General features: G+C 46.0%; 1 protein-coding gene across 4 annotated transcripts in view; it reads right to left on the reverse strand.

Moving 5' to 3' along the window:
- PRICKLE2 (prickle planar cell polarity protein 2) overlaps nt 1-22,829 on the reverse strand; it is a 514,558-nt gene that overhangs the window by 76,080 nt on the left and 415,649 nt on the right. The gene's annotated exons all lie outside the window — the stretch shown is intronic.

The raw sequence follows: 22,829 nt of genomic DNA on the forward strand, positions 1-22,829 counted from the left end.
CTGGCGAATCATTTCCAAGCAGGATAAGTGCAGAACGACGCCGGAAACCGGGTTTTTTTTTTTTGCTTTTCCTGAAATTTGGAATAGAATTAGTCACGGAACATAAAATCCTACACATAGCTGTTTGCCCAGTTAGTGGTTAGGAGAGATACAACATATTGCCCCAGAAAGCGGCGGCGTTCTATTCAGACACATGAAAAAGAGATTACCCCAACTCTCCTGAGGGAAAGAAAGTATTTCTCAATAACTCCATTGCCAAGTAATGGTAGTAACACACCTACAATGGTCTATTATTCGTGTCTATGATGTGTGTGCTTAGTGTAATGTGTTTTAGGCATTTGTTTTGTTAAAAAAGAAAAAAAAATGTTGGGGGGGGGGAGGAGGGGGATTGGGAGAGATAGTTTATGCTGCTGATGTAGCAACTGAAGAGCACAGAAGTTCTGGATACTAACATAGCACAGTCTGCGCATTGCATTACTACAGACTATCCACAAAGCTGAGAAAGAGGGGGGTGGGGGGCTCCTATCAAATGGCGCCTTTAAGCTGCCCTGAACTACGTCCTTTCCCGAAAGGGTCACCACACTTTCAACAGATAAACAATATAGACAAAAGGGTGGAAAGGATATGGCTCTTGGCGCTATATTGCAATATTCAACACTTTACATGTACATATATATTTAGACTTTACACAATACGGTCCTCTGAATGGATCTCCAGATGATTCCTTTTCTTCTTTCAATGTTCGTCCAATGTTATATCCCAGCAATATGAATCATATGTAAAAGAATAAAAATAACATATGTGTAGAACCGTCTCAATTTCTCAAGAAAAGTCTCTTTCTTTAAAACACCATACAATGTCCTTAAGATGAATAGATATGGGCGTACCACGACTCACACAATTCAACATGAAGCTATACGTATAAAGGTATCTTTTTTTTTTTTTTTTGCCACCACCAGACCCCAATTGTACTGTGTTTGGATTGGCATACCCCACTCACTAGATTTGTAGAGTGGAGAAAGCTCATAAAGGTATCTTTATCTTCAATACTATATCCAAATGCGTACCCAACTTACAGAGTTGAAAGTGGTCACATGTGCAGAGTTGAAAGTGGTCACATGTGCATCAAGGTTTCTTTTTCCCTTGGGTTTCCTGATGAGAGTGACTTGAATTTTCCTCTTGGTCTCCCCCAAAAATTCAGAATCAGATATGTGAAAGAAATAAAAAAAACAATGTGTAGACTGAACTAGTGAATAAGTGCAAAAAATATTTTTTTATATGAATGTGACGACCTCTCTCCACATATATCAAAGGAATATATCGTGAAAAGGGTTTAAATTTGAGAGATCCACGATAAGATAAAAAATACTTGTGCTTTATTCCACACCACTCTCCACATGAAAGTGGGCCAAAACAACAATGTCCAAGAAAACAACAAAATATGTACAAAAGCCCAAAGGGGCCAGATTCTTCTGAATAAAAAAATACAGAATTAAAAACAAAGTTTGTACCTTATACAAAGTCCATAAAAGGTGCAGATGGAAAAAAAAAATTGGCTGTCCACACTCATCCTGTCGACGCGTTTCGGTCTATGTTTGGACCTTTATAAAGACATCCTTGATAAAGGTCCAAACATAGACCGAAACGCGTCGACAGCTTTGGGCTTTTGTACATATTTTGTTGTTTTCTTGGACATTGTTGTTTTGGCCCACTTTCATGTGGAGAGTGGTGTGGAATAAAGCACAAGTATTTTTTATCTTATCGTGGATCTCTCAAATTTAAACCCTTTTCACGATATATTCCTTTGAAATATGTGGAGAGAGGTCGTCACATTCATATAAAAAAAATATTTTTTGCACTTATTCACTAGTTCAGTCTACACATTGTTTTTTTTATTTTTTTCACATATCTGATTCTGAATTTTTGGGGGAGACCAAGAGGAAAATTCAAGTCACTCTCATCAGGAAAACCAAGGGAAAAAGAAACCTTGATGCACATGTGACCACTTTCAACTCTGTAAGTTGGGTACGCATTTGAATATAGTATTGAAGATAAAGATACCTTTATGAGCTTTCTCCACTCTACAAATCTAGTGAGTGGGGTATGCCAATCCAAGCACAGTACAATTGGGGGTCTGGTGGTGGCAAAAAAAAAAAAAAGATACCTTTATACGTATAGCTTCATGTTGAATTGTGTGAGTCGGGATACGCCCATATCTATTCATCTAAAGGACATTGTATGGTGTTTTAAAGAAAGAGACTTTTCTTGAGAAATTGAGACGGTTCTACACATATATTATTTTTATTCTTTTACATATGATTCATATTGCTGGGATATAACATTGGATGAACATTGAAAGAAGAAAAGGAATCATCTGGAGATCCATTCAGAGGACCGTATTGTGTAAAGTCTAAATATATATGTACATGTAAAGTGTTGAATATTGCAATATAGCGCCAAGAGCCATATCCTTTCCACCCTTTTATCTATATTATCCACAAAGCTGTTTTGCGTCGGGCTGGCCCACAGGGGCAACCCCCGGTGGGCCCCTTCTGCCTGAGGGCCCAACCCCCTCCTCTACGAATCAGGTTCCAGATTGTGCACTTGAATTCTACATTATATACATGTTACATTATACTGTACCGGACTATGGTTTATTTTCTGCAGTGCATTATTCTGGTAAATTATCATTCATGGAATATACTGTATTTATAAAGGGGCCCAGACCATGCACTCTCTAATGGTTAGCCAAACCTCAATGTTGGGTAGGCACAAGAAGCTGGCCACACCCCTAAGCATGGGCCCCTACCACTGCATTCCCCCAGTGGGCCCTCCATACCCCAGTCCGACAATTAAGCATTTTATACTTCAGTGAACCCTGAAGTATTTTATGCCATTACTGGGTGATGAGGTAGCTTTATAATACGGTCTCCTGTGAAAATCTGCATTGAAAAAAAGCTGGAAAAACAGAATTCTCCTTTGTTAGTAGCGATGCCATTGATTGATTTCATTACCTTATCCAATGCTGGACAATCCTCCTCCAAACCCAAAAAAATTGTCAGATAGAACTATAGATTTCATATTGTTACATTCCTTGTACAATACCTACTGCTTCTCAGCATCATTCCTCTCTGTTCCTCTAACTTATACCCCTTTCACACCACACAAATAACCCGGTATCGACCCAGCATACTGCCGGGTCGACACGGGTCGGTGTGCGGTGTGATAGGGCCATGGCTGAATTCCCGGGTCGTCTGACCCGTTAATTCAACCCAGGAATAAAGCAGTGTTATTCCCGGGTTGAATACCGGGTCAGTGGCAGTGTGAATAGGTTGCCGGGTCGTTGTGACCCGGGACCCGCTCACTACATAGGGAGAGGCGTCGTGATGAGCTCATCTCCCAGCACCGTCTCCCGCCGCTATGGCAACCGACCAGGCAAATCGCCGATTTGGGAAGCCTGCTATTAGGGTCCAATGCCGGATCCCACCCAGGAAGGACCAGTTTCCAATTCCCGGGTAGGATCCGGCATTGGCGATGTGAAAGGGGTGTTAATTTCCTCACTATTCACAATACACTGAGGATGGTCCTAGCAAGTATATTTAAACTTTGTATTTGTTTAAGAAAAAGAAAGAATGATTCTGGCGGCCAATTTATCCAAATTTAGTCAACACCAGTTCATGGTTCTTCCAGATCTCCATCAGGATTACTGGAAAATATGACTGAACACACTAAATGCATGTAAATGTATCCACTATCCCTATTTATCTTCTGGAAGACCGAGAGATAGCAGAGGAAGAGAAAGAGCAAGTTAGGTCTTCAGATGCATCAAAAAATGGTGGGACAATTGCATTACCTAGTCTGCCCACCGCACACACGAGACAATGAAGTGGTCACCAGTAAATGACTGCCTTAAGTAAGGGAATAGACACCCGAAACGCGTCGGCAGCAGGTGACAGGAGTGCTAACCTACCTTTTACACCTATGACGATCCAGATCCTGATGTAAAGAAGGTCCCGCAAACCGATTCCGGAGCCAGTTTCAGCGCTTACACCTTGAGAGGCCTGATTTTCACCAGAATCTAGTAATCACCCACCTTGTATATATTTTACCCGGATGCTACATGAATGTATTAAAGTTGTGTATTGTTATAATCTGGCTATTGTTGTCGACTCTTTGCCAGTACACCACTTTATTGTAGCCAATACTAGTTTATACTATATTTTCATTTAACTTTGTTAAAATAAATAATTTTTTAAGGAATCACACTATGCTTTGCCATTAATTATGTTTACATATGGACAACTGACTGGATATATGCTGTGAATGAGGCAAAGAGGCACACAAAGACGACCATAGATTAAAGGAAAGTGATTTAATTTTATTGCAGCACTAAGGGGGTCATTCCGAGTTGATCGCTCGCTAGCAACTTTTTGCAGCGCTGCGAACAGGTTAAAACTCGGCAAAACTGCGCATGCGTATGCACCGCAATGCGCAGGCGCGCCATACGGGTACAAAGAGGATCGGTGCTGGGCGATGGATTTAACGAAGAATCCATTTGCACAGCCGATCGCAAGGTGATTGACAGAAAGAGGGCGTTTATGGGTGTCAACTGACTGTTTTCTGGGAGTGTTTGGAAAAAACGCAGGCGTGTCCAAGCGATTGCAGGGCGGGTGTCTTATGTCAATTCCGGGACCAAAAAGTCTGAAGTGAGAGCAGCGGCTGAGTAAGTCCAGAACTACTCAGAAACTGCAACAAACTTTTTTGTGCCGTCGGCTGCTACAGCGTTCGCACACTTGCAAAGCGAAAATACACTCCCCCATAGGCGGCGACTATCTGAACGCAGCGCAGCAAAAAGTTGCTAGCGAGCGATCAACTCGGAATGACCCTCCAATATTCCACTTGACTCTCCCTTATATCACAAAAGCGCACTCTCTTGATCCACATCCATCACTCATATCTCTATCTAATTTTTTTGAGTGGTGAGTGCAGACACTGCACCCCGCTTCTGGGGTGGCGAGTGCTGTGGTTTTCTATATTTGTTTGTATCTAATTTTTTTGGGTATAACCAGGATCAGGAGGGAGCAGCTATAGCATTTGTATTCCACCATTTGCGCCAAGGATTCCTCCAAACCTTTGTTTCACAAATACGATCTAATCCTTTGTGCAGTCTTCATAAAAAAAAAAATGTTTTATTAGCTTTGATTAGTTTAGTGACGGTTAAGTCTTATGAAAACAAACGTTATATTGGGTTGCTACGAGTTACAGCAAAATTATCACCAAGTTATTAAATAGTCTTTTAAATGTTCCAGGAACGCACAAATTAACAGTCATAGCTGAATTTTAATTGTTTCAATTTAAAAGAATATGTCAGCACCTGCCCTTGCAACAGCTGTTAGTGCTTCGTCTTGGCAATAAATTTGTTGTCTGTGCCTCTACCCACACTGAAAACTCGGAGAGCTCTCTGTAGCAATTTGCTAAATTGATTAGCACATGAAATCTGTTCAAAGGCTTGTTTTCCTATTAGGCAATAATGCTGTTTAAGTGTACCCGTCACCTGCACACATCGGAGGCAGACATTTGCTGAGCTTAACCAACAGTTATCAAGCCGAGTACACACTGCCCAATAAATGCTGCTGATCCGATAATCGATCTGATCAGATAGAACGATCTCAGGATCAGTGTTCACACCAAACAATTTCTTGCTCAGTGTTATCTTTTGATCTCTTCAACGGGTTCAGGATCGAGAGAGCGCACAGGGCACATGCTATATCATCCTCCCAATCTGTCCAGTGCAGGAGCGATTGAAGCTGTTTATTAGCTAATGCTCCGGCATAAACACTATCCAATTATCAGGCTGATCAGCCCAGTGTGTACCGAGTTTAACAATGCTGAAGCTTAAGAGGTGTGCATCATGCCCTCGCGATATCATTAGTTCCTACTGAATGGACAGGTTGCAAGCTTGAGACTTGTTTCATATAGTTACATATAGTTGCATGCGGTGCTAGGTGATTGCTCTAATCTTTTATCTTTACTTCCTTTTTTATTCCTCTAATGTATATACATTATGCACTTACCCCCAAACGTACCCTAACCCACCAGAGGAGGGTTAAGGTAGGGGGAGAGTAAGTGCACTTACCCCCAATCGTGTCGGGATTCTCGGTTTTGGTATGCCAATGTCGGTCATGTGCCTGCCGGCATCCTGAACACCGGGATATCATACTACACCCCAGTACTTGTGTGGGTTTCATTTGGTTACTCCATTAACTACCACCATCCAACTAACAAAAATGTATCCTAGTATATATGTGTGTATCTGGTAGGGAATATGTATTGCAAGCTCCACAGGGGCAGGAACAGATGTGAATGACTAAATAGTCTGCGTAATATTTGTGCGCTATCTAAAAATAAATAAGGTTTATGGGGCAGATGTACTGTGCCTTGGACAATGATAAAGTGGAGAGAGATAAACTACCAAGCAATCAGCTCCTAACTGTCATATTTTAAATCCAGCCATTAACATGGCAGTTAGGAGCTGACTGGCTGGTACTTCACTTTATCACTCTCCAGGAATTAGAACATCTCCCCTCATGACTCTTTAAATACTCATGGTACAGTAAGCTACTGTCTACTCGGGAGCGGATCAAGACAAGGGCAAGCAGGGCGCAGTCACCCTGCAGGCGCCCGTCACCCACCCGCATCCCTCACTCCGGCTGCAGCCGACACCACTGTCAGACACTAGAGGTCATAATGGACCTCTAGTGTCTGTACGTCTCTCCCATAGAGAGGAGCGGGCGGCCAGAGACGGAGCAGCAGTGGTCGGGAAGCAGGAGCAGGGCTGGTGAGCATTGTTTTTTTTTTTTTCATCTGACTGTAAGTGGCGCTACTAGGGGGCATAACTACAGGGACACAACTGCTGGGGGCACATCTACAGGGGGCACAACTACAGAGGGGTATAACTGTGGCCATGCCCCTCCCCTATGAAGCCACACCCTTCGCTGTGCACTAACCCTGTTCTACCTGTCGGGGGGGCAGGTGGCACGCAGGGGTGTATCTAGGGGTCTGAGCGCCCCTGGCAAAGTAAGGAACTGGCGCCCCCCACCCACCCACGGACACAGAGGGGGGAGTTACAGATAGGCTGAGGTCAGGGACACTGAGGGAGAATTACAGGGAGAGTGCGGGTAGGGACAATGAGGTGGAGGGCTTACAGGGAGGCTGAGGTCAGGGACATTGAGGGGCAGTTACAGGGAGGGTGTGGGCAGGGAAACTCAGGGGGAATTACAGGAGTGTGCGAGCAGGGACACTGAGGGGGAATTACAGGAGGGTGAGGGCAGGGACACTGAGGGGGAAGTCACAGGGAGGCTGAGGTCAGGGACAATAAGGGGGAACTACAGGGAGGGTTCGGGTAGGGAAAATGAGAGGGACGGGCTACAGGGAGGCTGAGGTCAAGGACACTGAGGGGCAATTACAGGGAGGGTGCGGGAAGGGACACTGAGAGGGAATTACAGGAGTGTGCGTGCAGGGACACTGAGGGGGGAGTCACAGGGAGGCTGAGGTCAGGAACACTGAGGGAGAATTACAGGGAGGGTGCAGGCAGGGACACTGAGGAGGAATTCCGAGGAGGGTGCGGGCAGGGACACTGAGATGGAATAACGGTGAGCGTGCAGGCAGGGAGACTGAGGAGGAATTCCGAGGAGGGTGCGGGCAGGGACACTGAGATGGAATTACGGTGAGGGTGCAGGCAGGGAGACTGAGGAGGAATTACGAGGAGGGTGCAGGCAGGGACACTGAGGGGGAATTACGGTTAGGGAGCGGGTAGGGACATTGAGAGGGAATTACGGGGAGGGTGCGGGCAGGGATAGTGAGAGGGAATTACGGGGAGGGTGCGGGCAGGGATAGTAAGAGGGAATTACAGGAGTGTATGGGCAGGGTCACTGAGGGGGCAGTTACAGGGATGGTGCGGGCAGGGACACTGAGGGGTAATTACAAGGAGGGTGCAGGCAGGGACACCGAGGGGATATATGCACACATACATACAGTTAAAAACCCCTCTCTAGGTGTGATGGCACTACATGTCCCAGCAAATCCAGTTGACAAGGTGTGCTGGGACTTGTAGTCTCAACACAGCTGGACAGGCAGTCACTGGTCTAGATACCTCTCCATACTGATTGTAGTTGCTGGTGTTTGGTGACAGACCGCGTGGGACCAATGAGAAGGGGAGTGGATGAGGAAGAAGAGGTGCCTCGCCCCTCCCCATACCTGGAAGTGCCCCGCTCCCTGGCTATATTCATTATCATTGTGACTGTAGTCACAGAGAGTGTCAGAGTGCAATATGCTTCTGAGAGTCCGGCAGTGGATGAGCACTGCTAAGGGATGTATTCAGTGAGAACTACTATGTCATTCTACCCCCTGGCACATGTGGCAACCCCCCCCACCACCCTCCCTGCAGGCCGGCGCCCCTGGCAAGAGCCATCCTGGCCAATAGGAAGATACACCTAGTGCCAGCCCTGTGTCTACTGTAGTGTTATATTGCCTCACCACTGACTAGGTGCACTGCAAGCTCCAGCTCAATGATTCACTGCAATCTGAGTCATGTATTTTGCTGCAGGCATAGGAGACAGATATGAGCAAGCTGTACCACACACGTACAGGTATGTAAAACACTGGAAGACCACCGATGAGACTTACAGTTTTTATTTTAGATGTGCCTAAAACCTAGGGGAAACCGCATATGTGCCTTGGAAGCCCTAATTATGTCAGAGCCAGCTCTCAATTTCTAGGGCGAACATTAGCGCCAAAGATGTAAAGAAACAATATACATTACTCTAATTAAATACATTTGTGTGTTAAAGAAAATGTAACCGAATACAACATCCAGAAGAAAATAACCTTGATCACAGCTTTCCATGTTCATGTAACCCTAGATCCCAATTAGTGAACCTTCATGCAGCAGAAAACGGAGATATCCCACTGGGACCGGAAATGTCTTTGGATCAGGAGAACGTTTTATACTTGATAGGTAAACTTAGCGGAATGTGGAAGTAATAAGCCACTTGTCAAAGGACGGCTCAATTTCAATAAGCTGCGCCTAGAGCCAGCATATTACAGCCACGTTCCTTGGACGGAAGGCTGACTAAATTTGAGAATTAGTCGTTCCTGGCCTAATGGAACTCCTAGGTAAGAACCACAAGACTCATTTAATGTATCAGTGAAGATCCACAAGGAGAGGGATCTTTATAAAGGGGTGTACTCACGGAGCGATATTCTAAGCAATCTGACTAGATTGCTTAGAATTTCAGCATTATCGCTCCGTGTGTAGCCCCTACAGCGATAGCGATGCGCAGCCCCACGCATCGATATCGCTGCTGCTAGATTGGCCTGCATGCAGGCCAATCTAGCGGGTCGCTTACTTCACCCGCTGGGTGAAGTGAGCGGTTCCCCCGTCTCCCCCCGCACGCTCAGCACACATTGCGCTGTGCTGAGCAGGGGAGAGAGATGTGTGTTGAGTGGTTCGCTCAGCACACATCTCTCCTGCATCGGCCCGTCTATATGGGCCTTTAGACTGCTGTGTAGAAGGGTATTCATACCTCTCAACTGTCCCGATTGCGGGCAGACAGGAAGTATTCCACTGTCACACACAATGAAGACTGGTGTTATAGTTGTCGTGACAATAAAACAGTGGTCTTGTAGGTGGGGAGGTTGTCTTGCACTTCTAAAGAGATGAGTGCATGCCCCTGTTGGCGAGGTCATGCCACATTGAGGAGATGGGCACCACCACTTTCACTATGATGCGCAGAAAAGATGCAAAAAGCAGAACTCTTCCTTATACACAGCCTACCAGACAAACTCATATATTAATGCCTTAGGGGCTGTAATTGGTTTGTTATTTATAAGCCATTCAACTCTTTTCCTTAGGAGATCTTTCCTTTTTCTGTAGCCACTGAAAACCGTCCCTGGCAGAATTAAAAGATAAAGATCTGCGGAAACCGGGACTTAACTGCTCCATCTATAAAACATATAGATGTGCTTACATACTCTGAGTGCTTTGTTTATGCTTGAGGTTATTATGCTTTCTTTATTCCTATTTTGAATGCAAATAGGAAGAACGGATTTGTAGCAGCAGCTTGTCGAAGTGCTGCAGAGCGGGACATATCCCAGGAGGCCGCCCAATGATTCTAAAGGCAAACATGACACTGGCGCATGGTCTATTTCCATAATAGGCAATAGCAGGCAAATGAATCATTGATGCACAGCAACGTATCCTTAAACATAGGTTGAAAATGCAGTTATGAATGTAAAATGGATTTTTTTTCCCCTTCACTCTTTGGGCTAAAACACACTACCCGGCTTTTGCCGGCCGGGAAAAAGCCAGACGGCTTTTTCCCGTGCCGGCATTGTAGTTAACAGTGTGAGGGGTAGGGTCCCTTCACCAGGGACGTGCGGTGAGCTAAATAGCTCAGGAGGCACTGGCTAGCACCACATATTCTTTTTTTCATATACTTTATACAGTTAAACCTCTGGCACAAACGTTAGTATGACAGGAAAGGCTCTGCCTCACCCCACCGCACGTCACTGCCCTTCACACTGCACGGCCCCGGCCCGGCTGCCGGGTCTCACCACTGGAAGGTCCGTCTTTGGAGCCAGTGAACCGTGTGTGTGAAGGGGAGCTTTCACACACAACGTTTTTTTCTGAAGCCGTGTCTGATGCTGCGCATGCGCACAGCATCACACACGGCTCAAAGCCGTCCTGTGTGACAGACTCTGCCGGTTTCTCCCGGATGGCAAAAAGCCGGACAAAGTTTGTCCAGCTTTTTGCCATCCGGGAAAAACCGGAGTGTGTGTTACAGCCCTTATGCTCCCGTTCTACCGTGCTGGTATTTACTGTGCAATGATCACTTTATTTCACTTTGAGAATTTTTGTCACTAAAATTCAGTCCATGAACACGCAGCCTGATCCACTATAAGGGCTGCTAGCTAGAAAAGCAAATCAGACATCTGATCGCGGACTGTTCCCATCTGGTCCAAATTAGCCACCATTTTAACAGTGTTGATGTCATAACGGTGGACACTGTGGTGTCGGCATTAAGAATTTCAGCATTGTTATTGTGTCCTTTTGACTACATCCCCAATGGCAGGTCGACTCGTTAGGAAGGAGATGCTGCTCTACTTGAGTAGACAGTGTTTGAGAGATGGGTTTGAGGACTTGCTCCGCGGAAATGCGTTAAATTGCTTGGCGGCACCAGTGATGTCACAGCAACTGAAAGCATTCTATTCTCAGCTGTATCCCCTGTATTAGATCCTACCCGGACATGACCCAAAATATCGGGGAGGAGCATCAGCTGTCTGTTATAAAGCATTCCTCACAACAGTGATTGTTTTGATTATTAAATAAAATAAAAAATACATATAACTCAATGGTTCCCAAACGCAGTCTCAGGGCACCCTAACACACCAGATTTTAAGCACAGGTCCATGCTTAAGCACAGGTGACTTAATTAGTACTTCAATCAATTATAACATTTGTGCACAAACATGGGAATGCTTAAAACCTTGACGGTTAAGGCCCAAATACACGGAAGACATGTGTGCTGAGCGATGCGGGGGAGGACGGGGGGCCGCTCATTTCACCCAGCGGGTGAAATGAGCGACATGCTAGATTGAGCCTGCATGCAGGCCAATCTAGCACCGGCGATAGCGATGTGCGGGGCCGCGCAGCACTTCACTGAGGGGGTTACACACGAGTGATCTGTGCTTGAAATCTAAGCAATCTAGTCAGATTGCTTAGATTTTAAGCATGGATCTCTCTGTGAGTACCCCCCTTTAGGGTGCCTTGAGAACAGAGTTTGGGAACCCCCGATATAACTAATTACATATTTTTAACAGAGATGACAGAATTAATTTATCCTCTTTTCACCAAATTATCGCTTTGGATCTGTCTTATTGGCTACCCAAAACATGTGCAGCCAGATAACCAATAAGAGATAAAAAAAAAAAAAAAAAATAAAGGAACAAATTTATAATAATGAATATGACCAACCTCAGGTGCAATAACTTAAGTTTTATGTTTTCTTCACTTTAGTTATAAGGAGTTGCTATTTTTATTTTATCAGTCTTCTAGCAATTATCCCTACTTGAAGTATACACAATACTGCTGAAGAATCAGTTTGCCGTGAGCTGCCAAGTCTCTTTGTAAAGGGCCCCATACACTAAAGTGATTATGCCCGATTTCAGCCCAATTCGGGCATTCGGGCTGATATATTGGGTGAAATCGGGCATTTTGGCTGTGTATCCGATCCGATGCCCCGTGAGGGTCGGATAGGCTCCCCTAGATCGTTAGTGCTGCACTCGTGATATGTCGGTTCCCGCAGGCATGGCTGGGATCACATATGATATATCGCATGCAAAATGTAACAAATCGTATGGAATCGTATGGATCCACTACTGAGAAGCTCCCGGGAGCGTTCAAGAGAAATCGTCCCCGACTTCAGCCTCAGACATATCGTTCTAGTATATGGGGCCCTTAAGTCCTTGGGGGTAATTCTGAGTTGATCGCAGCAGGAATATTTTTAGCAGTTTGGCAAGACCATGTGCACTGCAGGGGGGGCAGATATAACATGTGCAGAGAGAGTTAGATTTGGGTGGGTTATTTTGTTTCTGTGCAGGGTAAATACTGGCTGCTTTATTTTTACACTGCAATTTACATTGCAGATTGAATACACCACACCCAAATCTAACTCTCTCTGCACATGTTAAATTTGCCTCCCCTGCAGTGCACATGGGGGGTAATTCCAAGTTGATCGCAGCAGTAATTTTGTTAGCAGTTGGGCAAAACCATGTGCACTGCATGGGGGGCAGATAGAGATTTGGGTGGGTTATTTTATTTCTGTGCAGAGTAAACACTGGCTGCTATATTTTTATTCTGCAAATTAGATTGCAGATTGAACACACCACACCCAAATCTAACTCTCTCTGCACATGTTAAATCTGCCTCCCCTGCAGTGCACATGTTTTTGCCCAACTGCTAACAACATTCCTGCTGCGATCAACTCGGAATAACCCCCCTTGTTTGTTTGGTCTGGATAAAAAATAAATGTTCTCCCTAATCAATAGTTTTGTAGTTCAGGGTGGTGTTTGACGTTATCGTCTGCAGTTTGCCTTCCGCCTCAGTGACAACAGATCTGGCTTTGCAGTGAGTTTTAAGCAGCCTTGAAACACTACATTTACTCACTCCAACAGGGCCTCAATATCACTGTCATTTAAATGTGCTTTCCACCTAACCTCTACAAAAAATGTCCTTTTACCTAATTACTTTGCAAACCATTGTAGACATGTGAAATAAGGAAAAAATAAGCCGCATTCTCCCAGATCTGCCCACTGTAGCTGAAACTCCACCCACTTCCACATAATCCTCGCCCCTTTTGAGGTCCCATACTCAAGATTGCCCTGCCAAAGTCAGGCTAGCTGGGAGGCATGATAAAGAAAGAAGGAAAGACTTTTAAACAGAGCTGCAGTGGAAAGTAACATATTCCACGCAGCAGTTTTTCAGCATTTTATATAATGTACAGCACATCTAAAGATATTAACATAGAAATCTCACATCTACCAAAATGGAAAATGAACAGTTTGCACACCAGCTGTCCCTGCCTAAAATGGAGAGGAATGATTTGCTTCTGACATAAATGATGTACAGCTTAGTAATTAGCTTGCAAATTTGGAAATCAAAACACGTTTAGTAAAGCTACACTATGAAGTCAAATTTCCTTTGAAAAGTGAAAAGGATGCCCTACTAACATGATTAGGGGTCACTCTGTTATTAAGTAATGAAAATGTCCTTGAGAGAAGACATTCATGACACATTACAGCCCATATGCACACAAAATGTCTTGCTTTATCTACCCCTACTTCAAACATTCCACAGAGGAGCTTATAGTGGCATTGCCCTATTATGAATCATTGCCCACCTCACATTAATCACACACCTTGTGTCCACCCCAAACACGCCCCACCTCTGTGTGACATTTCTCATCCTCTCAGGGCATTTTTCTTAGCTGATAAAGGCAAATAGAGGGGAACAGAAGTAATGAACTGTCTCTAAATCCACTTTCACACCAGCACCTCTGAACGCGGGTTTTCGGCACATGAACGCACATAACCCGTGTTCATGTGCGGTATGAAAGGGTGCGAGGGTTGAAATTCTGGGTCCAGTGACCCGGTATTTCAACCCTGCTCGAACCCGTGTTCAACTCGGCTCACTGGAGCAGATGTATTAAGCCTGGAGACGGCATAAGGAAGTGATAAACCAGTGATAAGTGCAAGGTGATAAACCCACCAGCCAATCAGCTCCTGTTAATTTACATATTGGAGCTGTTTGGCTGGTGCGTCTATCACCTTGCACTTATCACTGGTTTATCACTTCCTTATTCCGTCTCCAGGTTAATACATCTGCCCCACTGTGCGGTGTGAACGGGAGCCGGGTCGATGCGACCCGGCTCCCGTTCACTCTCTATGTACGGGCGTCGTTTGGAGATTATGTGATCTCTAGCGCCACCCCCGCCGAGTCACCGCTGACGTCAGCAACCCGGCAATATGCCGGGCTGCTGACTGCGGTATGAAAGGCGCCTAACCCGGGAATGTCCCTGCATGATCCCGGGACCGTACTCCCGGGTAAGTCCCGCAGTTTTTGGTATGAAAGTGGTATAAGTCTCTGCTCGCCCTGGGCAGAGACTTGATGCCAAGTCTAGCACTAGATAGTTTGCCCCAGCCTAACATGGCCACACTATCATGAAATACATTGGAAATGTTTTACAATTGAAATAATACATTTAACAAAAACCTAGTGTAAAAACAAATGATGAACATACTATTAATGAAAAAAGTACCTGAGAGTAAAAGAGGAGGTAAGGCTGAGAGTGAAAGGGGGAAGCTGAGTGGCTTAAAGTGAAAGATGTAAAGAGTAGGTTGATTATAGTGAATGTGGGGGTGGTGGAAAGCAATGTCAGACTGGGGAATGAAAGGCCCACCAGGGGAATGCAGTAGTAGGGATCCATGCTTAGCGATTTGGCTAACAATTAGCGAGTGCATGGTCTGGGCCCCTTGATCAATATATATATACTGTAGTAGATACTACTATTGCATGCATGATAATGTACCAGATTAATTACAGCAATGCACTGTAGAGAATACACCATAGTCCTGTGCAGTATAAGGTAACATATGTATAATTCAAGTGCACATTGTGGTACCTGTCCAACCCTGGTTGAAATTAAAAGAGGTGAAGGGTAATTGAGCATAAAATAAGATTTTAAACCTACCGGTAAATCTTTTTCTCGTAGTCCGTAGAGGATGCTGGGGACTCCGTAAGGACCATGGGGATAGACGGGCTCCGCAGGAGACATGGGCACTTTAAAAAAGACTTTAGGTATGGGTGTGCACTGGCTCCTCCCTCTATGCCCCTCCATCAGACCTCAGTTAAAGAAACTGTGCCCAGAGGAGACGGACAGTACGAGGAAAGGATTTTTGTTAAACCAAGGGCAAGATTCATACCAGCCCACACCATTCAACCGTATATCTTGTGATAAACTAACCAGTTAACAGTATGAAAACCAACATAGCATCAGTCGGAGACCGATGAAAACTATAACATAACCCTTATGTAAGCAAAACTATATACAAGTCTTGCAGAAGTAGTCCGCATTTGGGACGGGCACCCAGCATCCTCTACGGACTACGAGAAAAAGATTTACCGGTAGTTTTAAAATCTTATTTACTCTTACGTCTTAGAGGATGCTGGGGACTCCGTAAGGACCGTAAGGAATATACCAAAGCTCCCAAACGGGCGGGAGAGTGCGGATGACTCTGCAGCACCGATTGAGCAAACAGGAGGTCCTCCTCAGCCAGGGTATCAAACTTATAGAACTTTGCAAAGGTGTTAGAACCCGACCAAGTAGCAGCTAGGCACAGCTGTAGTGCCGAGACCCCTCGGGCAGCCGCCCAAGACGAGCCCACCTTCCTGGTGAAATGGGCCTTGACCGATTTTGGTAACGGCAATTTAGCCGTCGCATGTGCCTGCTGAATCGTGTTACAGATCCAGCGAGCAATAGTCTGCTTTGAAGCAGGAGCGCCAACCTTGTTGGCTGCATACAGGACAAACAGTGCTTCTGTTTTTCTGACTCTACCCGTTCTGGCCACGTAAATTTTCAAAGCCCTGACCACATCAAGGGACTCGGAATCCTCCAAGTCTCGCGTAGCCACCGGCACCACAATAGGTTGGTTCATATGAAAAGACGACACCACCTTAGGCAAAAATTGCGGATGGGTCCGCAATTTCCGCTCTATCCATATGGAAAACTAAATAGGGGCTTTTATGAGACAAAGCCGCCAATTCCGACACTCGCCTAGCCGAAGCCAAGGCTAACAACATGACCACTTTCCAAGTGAGATATTTTAACTCCACCGTTTTAAGTGGTTCAAACAAGTGTGACTTAAGGAAACTCAACACCACGTTAAGATCTCAAGGCGCCACCGGGGGTATAGAAGGAGGCTGAATATGCAGCACTCCTTTCACAAAAGTCTGTACTTCTGGGAGAGAAGCCAATTCCTTTTGAAAGAAAATGGATAAGGCCGAAATCTGAACCTTAATGGAGCCTAATTTTAGGCCCAAATTCACTCCGGTTTGTAAGAAGTGAAGGAAACGGCCCAGATGGAATTCTTCCGTAGGAGCATTCCTGGCCTCACAGCAAGAAACATATTTTCGCCGTATACGGTGATAATGTTTAGCTGTCACGTCCTTCCTAGCCTTTTTCAGAGTAGGAATGACCTCATCCGGAATGCCCTTTTCCGCTAGGATCCGGCGTTCAACCGCCATGCCGTCAAACGCAGTCGCGGTAAGTCTTAGAACAGACAGGGCCCCTGTTGCAACAGGTCCCGTCTTAGAGGAAGAGGCCACGGATCTTCTGTGAGCATCTCCTGCAGATCCGGATACCAGGCCCTTCGTGGCCAATCTGGAACAATTAGAATTGTCCGTATTCCTCTTTTTCTTATTATTCTCAACACCTTTGGGATGAGAGGAAGAGGAGGAAATACATAGACCGACTGGAACACCCATGGTGTCACTAGGGCGTCCACAGCTACCGCCTGAGGGTCTCTTGACCTGGCGCAATACCTCTGCAGCTTTTTGTTGAGGCGGGACGCCATCATGTCTATCTGGGGCAGTCCCCACTGACTTGCAATCTGTGCGAAGACTTCCTAATGAAGTCCCCACTCTCCTGGATGCAGGTCGTGTCTGCTGAGGAAGTCTGCTTCCCAGTTGTCCACTCCCGGAATGAACACTGCTGACAGTGCGCTTACATGATTTTCCGCCCAGCGAAGAATCCTGGTGGCTTCCGCCATTGCCACTCTGCTCCTTGTGCCGCCCTGGCGGTTTACATGAGCCACTGCGGTGATGTTGTCTGACTGGATCAGAACTGGTAAGTCGCGAACCAAGGTCTCCGCTTGACGAAGGGCGTTGTATATGGCCCTCAGCTCCAGGACGTTGCTGTGAAGACAAGTCTCTTGACTTGACCAAACACCCTGGAAGTTTCTTCCTCGTGTGACTGCTCCCCAACCTCGGAGGCTCGCGTCCGTGGTCACCAGAACCCAGTCCTGAATGCCGAACCTGCGGCCCTCTAGAAGGTGAGCACTCTGCAGCCACCACAGGAGAGATACCCTGGCCCTGGGGGACAGTGTGATCAACTGATGAATCTGTAGATGTGACCCGGACCACTTGTCCAATAGGTCCCATTGGAAGGTCCTCGTATGGAACCTGCCGAACGGAATGGCCTCGTAAGATGCCACCATCTTTCCCAGGACTCGAGTGCAGTGATGCACTGACACCTGTTTTGGTTTTAATAGGTTCCTGACCAGAGTCATGAGTTCCTGAGCCTTTTCCGTCGGAAGAAAAACCTTTTTCTGGTCCGTATCCAGAATCATGCCCAAGAAGGTAAGACGAGTCGTAGGAACCAGTAGCGACTTCGGGATATTGAGAATCTAGCCGTGTTGCTGTAACACCTTCAGTGAAAGTGACACGCTGTTCAGAAACTGCTCTCGTGATCTCGCTTTTATGAGGAGATTGTCCAAGTACGGGATAATTGTGACACCCTGCTTACGCAGGAGCACCATCATTTCCGCCATTACCTTGGTGAAAATCCTCGGGGCCGTGGAAAGCCCAAACGGCAACGTCTGAAATTGGTAATGACAATCCTGTACCGCAAATCTCAGGTATGCCTGATGAGGTGGATATATGGGAACATGAAGGTACGCATCCTTTATGTCCAGAGATACCATAAAATCCCCCCCTTCCAGGCTGGCGATGACCGCCCTGAGCGATTCCATCTTGAACTTGAACTTTTTCAAGTATAGGTTCAGGGATTTTAAATTTAAAATGGGTCTGACCGAACCGTCCGGTTTCGGGACTACAAACAGGGTTAAATAATATCCCCTCACTTGTTAAAGTAGGGGAACCTTGACCACCACCTGTTGAAGATACAGTTTGTGAATTGCATTTAACATTACCTCCCTTTCTGGGGGAGAAGTCGGCAGGGCCGATTTGAAAAACCGTCGCGGAGGCACCTCTTCGAATTCCAGCTTGTAACCCTGAGAAACAATTTCTATTGCCCAGGGATCCACCTGTGAGTGAACCCAGATGTGGCTGTAAACCCGAAGACGTGCCCCCACTGGGGCGGACTCCCTTAGCGGAGCCCCAGCGTCATGCGGTGGATTTTGTAGAGGCCGGGGAGGACTTCTGTACCTGAGAACTAGCTCTTCCCTTACCTCTGGCAAGAAAGGACGCACCTCGTACTTTCTTGTTTTTCTGTGACCGAAAGGACTGCACCTGATAATGTGGCGCTTTCTTAGGCTGTGAGGGAATATAAGGCAAAAAATTGGAATTACCAGCTGTAGCTGTGGAGACCAGGTCCGAGAGACCTTCTCCAAACAATTCCTCACTCTTGTAAGGTAAAACCTCCATATGCCTTTTTGAGTCGGCATCACCTGTCCGTTGCCGGGTCAATAGGACTCGTCTAGCAGAAATCGACATAGCGCTGATTCTAAAACCCAATAGACCAATGTCTCTTTGAGCATCTCTCATATATAAGACAGCATCCTTTATATGTCCTAGGGTCAATAAGATGGTATCCTTATCTAGGGTTTCAATTTCTGCTGATAAGGTATCCGTCCATGCCGCTACAGCGCTACACACCCAGGCCGACGCAATAGCCGGTCTGAGTAAAGTACCCGAATGCGTATAAATGGACTTCAAGGTAACCTCCTGCTTGCGATCAGCAGGATCCCTGAGGGTAGCCGTATCTTGGGATGGCAGCGCTATCTTCTTGGATAAGCGTGTCAACGCTTTGTCCACCCTAGGGGAGGATTCCCACCGTATCCTGTCCGTTGGCGGGAAAGGATACGCCATAAGAATCCTTTTGGGAATCTGCAGTTTTTTGTCTGGAGATTCCCAAGCTTTTTCACATAACTCGTTCAGCTCATGTGAGGGAGGAAAAGTTACCTCAGGTTTCTTTTCCTTATACATGTGTACCCTCGTGTCAGGGACAGGGGGTTCCTCTGTGATATGCAAAACATCTTTTATTGCAATAATCATATATCGAATACATTTAGCCAATTTTGGCTGTAACTTTGCATCATCATAGTCGACACTGGAGTCAGAATCCGTGTCGGTATCTGTGTCTACTATTTGGGATAGTGGGCGCTTTTGAGAACCCGAAGGTCCCTGTGACATAGGGACAGACATGGGTTGATTCCCTGGCTGTTCCCTAGCTTCAGCTTTGTCTAATCTTTTGTGCAATAAATTTACATTAGCACTTAAAACATTCCACATATCCATCAAGTCAGGTGTCGGCGTTGTCGACAGAGACACCACATTCATTTTCTCCTCCTCCTCCTCCCCCGGAAAGCATTCTACCTCAGACATGTCGACACACGCGTACCGACACACCACACACTAAGGGAATCCTCTTATCTGAAGACAGTTCCCCCACAAGGCCCTTTGGAGAGACAGAGAGAGAGTATGCCAGCACACACCCAGCGCTATATGACCCAGGAAAAAACACTATATAAATATATGTTTACCCAGTAGCGCTGTTTGTACATATATATATGCGCCAAATTATGTGCCCCCCTCCTTCTTCAAAACCCTCTTTCACCGTGGAATAAGCAGGGGAGAGTCCGGGGAGCTTCCTCTCATCGCTGTGCTGTGGAGAAAATGGCGCTGGTGAGTGCTGAGGGAGAAGCCCCGCCCCCTCGGCGGCGGGCTTCTGTCCCGCTCAAATATACTAAAAACTGGAGGGGGCTCTTTATATATACAGTGCCCAGCTGTGTATATATATATATTTTTTGCCAAAGAGAGGTTTATATTCTGCCCAGGGCGCCCCCCCCTGCGCCCTGCACCCTTACAGTGACTGCCGTGTGTGAGGTGTATGGGAGCAATGGCGCACAGCTTCACCGCTGTGCGTTACCTCAGTGAAGATCATGAAGTCTTCTGCCGCCTCTGAAGTCTTTTTTTCTTCTCATACTCACCCGGCTTCTACCTTCCGGCTCTGTGAGGAGGACGGCGGCGCGGCTCTGGGACGGACGGACGGCGAGGGTGAGACCTGCCTACCGATCCCTCTGGAGTTAATGGTGTCCAGTAGCCTAAGAAGCAGAGCCTTGAAACTCACAGAAGTAGGTCTGCTTCTCTCTCCTCAGTCCCACGATGCAGGGAGTTTGTTGCCAGCAGGCTCCCGGAAAATAAAAAACCTAACAAAATACTTTCTTTCAGGAAACTCAGGAGAGCTCCCTGTAATGCACCCAGTCTCCTCTGGGCACAGTAATAAACTGAGGTCTGGGGGAGGGGCATAGAGGGAGGAGCCAGTGCACACCAATACCTAAAGTCTTTCTTAAAGTGCCCATGTCTCCTGCAGAGCCGTCTATCACCATGGTCCTTACGGAGTCCCCAGCATCCTCTAGGAAGTAAGAAAAAAGGGGAGAAGAGGGGTGGCTAAGAGAGAAAGAGGCGAAGATGGAGTTATTTTGAGTAAAAGAGGAGGGGGAGCGAAAGTAAAAAATTAGGGAAGGGATTGATCCAGTGTAAAAAATGAGAAAGGGGTGGCTGAGAAGCGAAGGGTGATATCTGAGAGTGAATGAGAAAGAGGAAGCGTGAAAAATGAGAATGTGAATGAGGAGCCAGGGGAGTGACTGAAAATGAGAGAGAAGAAGCGGGTGGCTAAAAGTAAAAGGACATGGTGGTGTTCGTGAGAGAAGAAAAGGAGATGAAAGAGGTGAAGAGGAAGTTGGTGAGAGAAAAGAGGCAGAGGGAATCGAGGGGTGATCTAGAGTAAAAGATTAGGAAAGTGAGTTTCTTGGGCGAAACAGGAAGAGGCAGTGCCTGAGACGAAAAAAAAGACAAGGGATAATGTAGCTGAGAGTGAATGAGGAGGAGAAAGGGGCTGAGAGTAACAGAGGCAAATAAGGCGGATGAGGAGGAGTAGGGTTTACTGAGAGTGAAACTGGAGACGAGTGTTGATGAGAGTGAAAGAAGTGAAGGGGAGTGATAAGCATAAAAAAAGAGATTGGTAGGTGAGAGTAAAACAGGATAAGAGGGGGGTTGGCTGACAGTGAAAGAGAAGGAGGTGAAAGAAGAGAAAGGGGGATGGCTGAGAGTGAAAATGAGAAGGTGGATGTAAGTGGCTTAAACTGAAAGAGATGATGGGTGGGTAACAGAGTGAATGTTGGGAATAGGGGTCGCTGAGAGTAAAAGAGGTGATAAAAGAGAAGAAAGAAGTGACTGAGAAGAAAAAGGAGAAGAGGGATGGCAAAGACTGAAAGAGGAAAAGGGAGATGGCTGAGACTGAATGAGGAAAAAGGGGTATGGCTGCGGGTGACGAAAGAAAAGGGTGAAATGCCAGGAGGCCATTAAATTGGGAAACTTCGGTGTCACGATATGTACCATGGGGGTCATTCCGAGTTGTTCGCTCGCAAGCGGATTTTAGCAGATTTGCTCATGCTAAGCCGCCGCCTACTGGGAGTGAATCTTAGCATCTTAAAATTGCGAACGATGTATTCGCAATATTGCGATTACACACCTCGTAGCAGTTTCTGAGTAGCTCCAGACTTACTCGGCATCTACGATCAGTTCAGTGCTTGTCGTTCCTGGTTTGACGTCACAAACACACCCAGCGTTCGCCCAGACACTCCACGCCCTTAAAACGGCCTGTTTCCGCCCAGTAACACCCATTTCCTGTCAATCACATTACGATCGCCAGAACGATGAAAATGCCGTGAGTAAAATTCCTAACTGCATAGCAAATTTACTTGACGCAGTCGCAGTGCGGACATTGCGCATGCGCATTAAGCGGAAAATCGCTGCGATGCGAAGATTTTTACCGAGCGAACAACTCGGAATGACCCCCCATATTCACATCTGTCTTGCTTACGGCATCCCATACTTTCTTTCTCCCAGCATTAGTCAAATACTACTATTAAAGTTATTAATAGGCATTTGTTCCCCCCCTAACACTTGAAAGGGTGGAGGGATCTTGGCCTCATCGTAGGCCCAATACTTACTTACTACTAAAATGATCTTTTATCAATTAGTGTTTTTGCCAGGAATATTACATCTGTGATCTATGCCGACCAATACAATAAGAGGTCTAGCGCTAAATTTGAATATCCATAATGTATTTTAAACTGTGGACTGGATATAGTATGACTGACAGGAATTTGTTCTTCTTGACTGAAGGGTCAGAGATTTGAATAACATTCTATTACACATAATGTAAAAATTTTATTTTCTGCCTGTCACG

Source organism: Pseudophryne corroboree, chromosome 9 (assembly GCF_028390025.1).
Source record: "Pseudophryne corroboree isolate aPseCor3 chromosome 9, aPseCor3.hap2, whole genome shotgun sequence".
In the NCBI taxonomy this organism is placed as follows: domain Eukaryota; kingdom Metazoa; phylum Chordata; class Amphibia; order Anura; family Myobatrachidae; genus Pseudophryne; species Pseudophryne corroboree.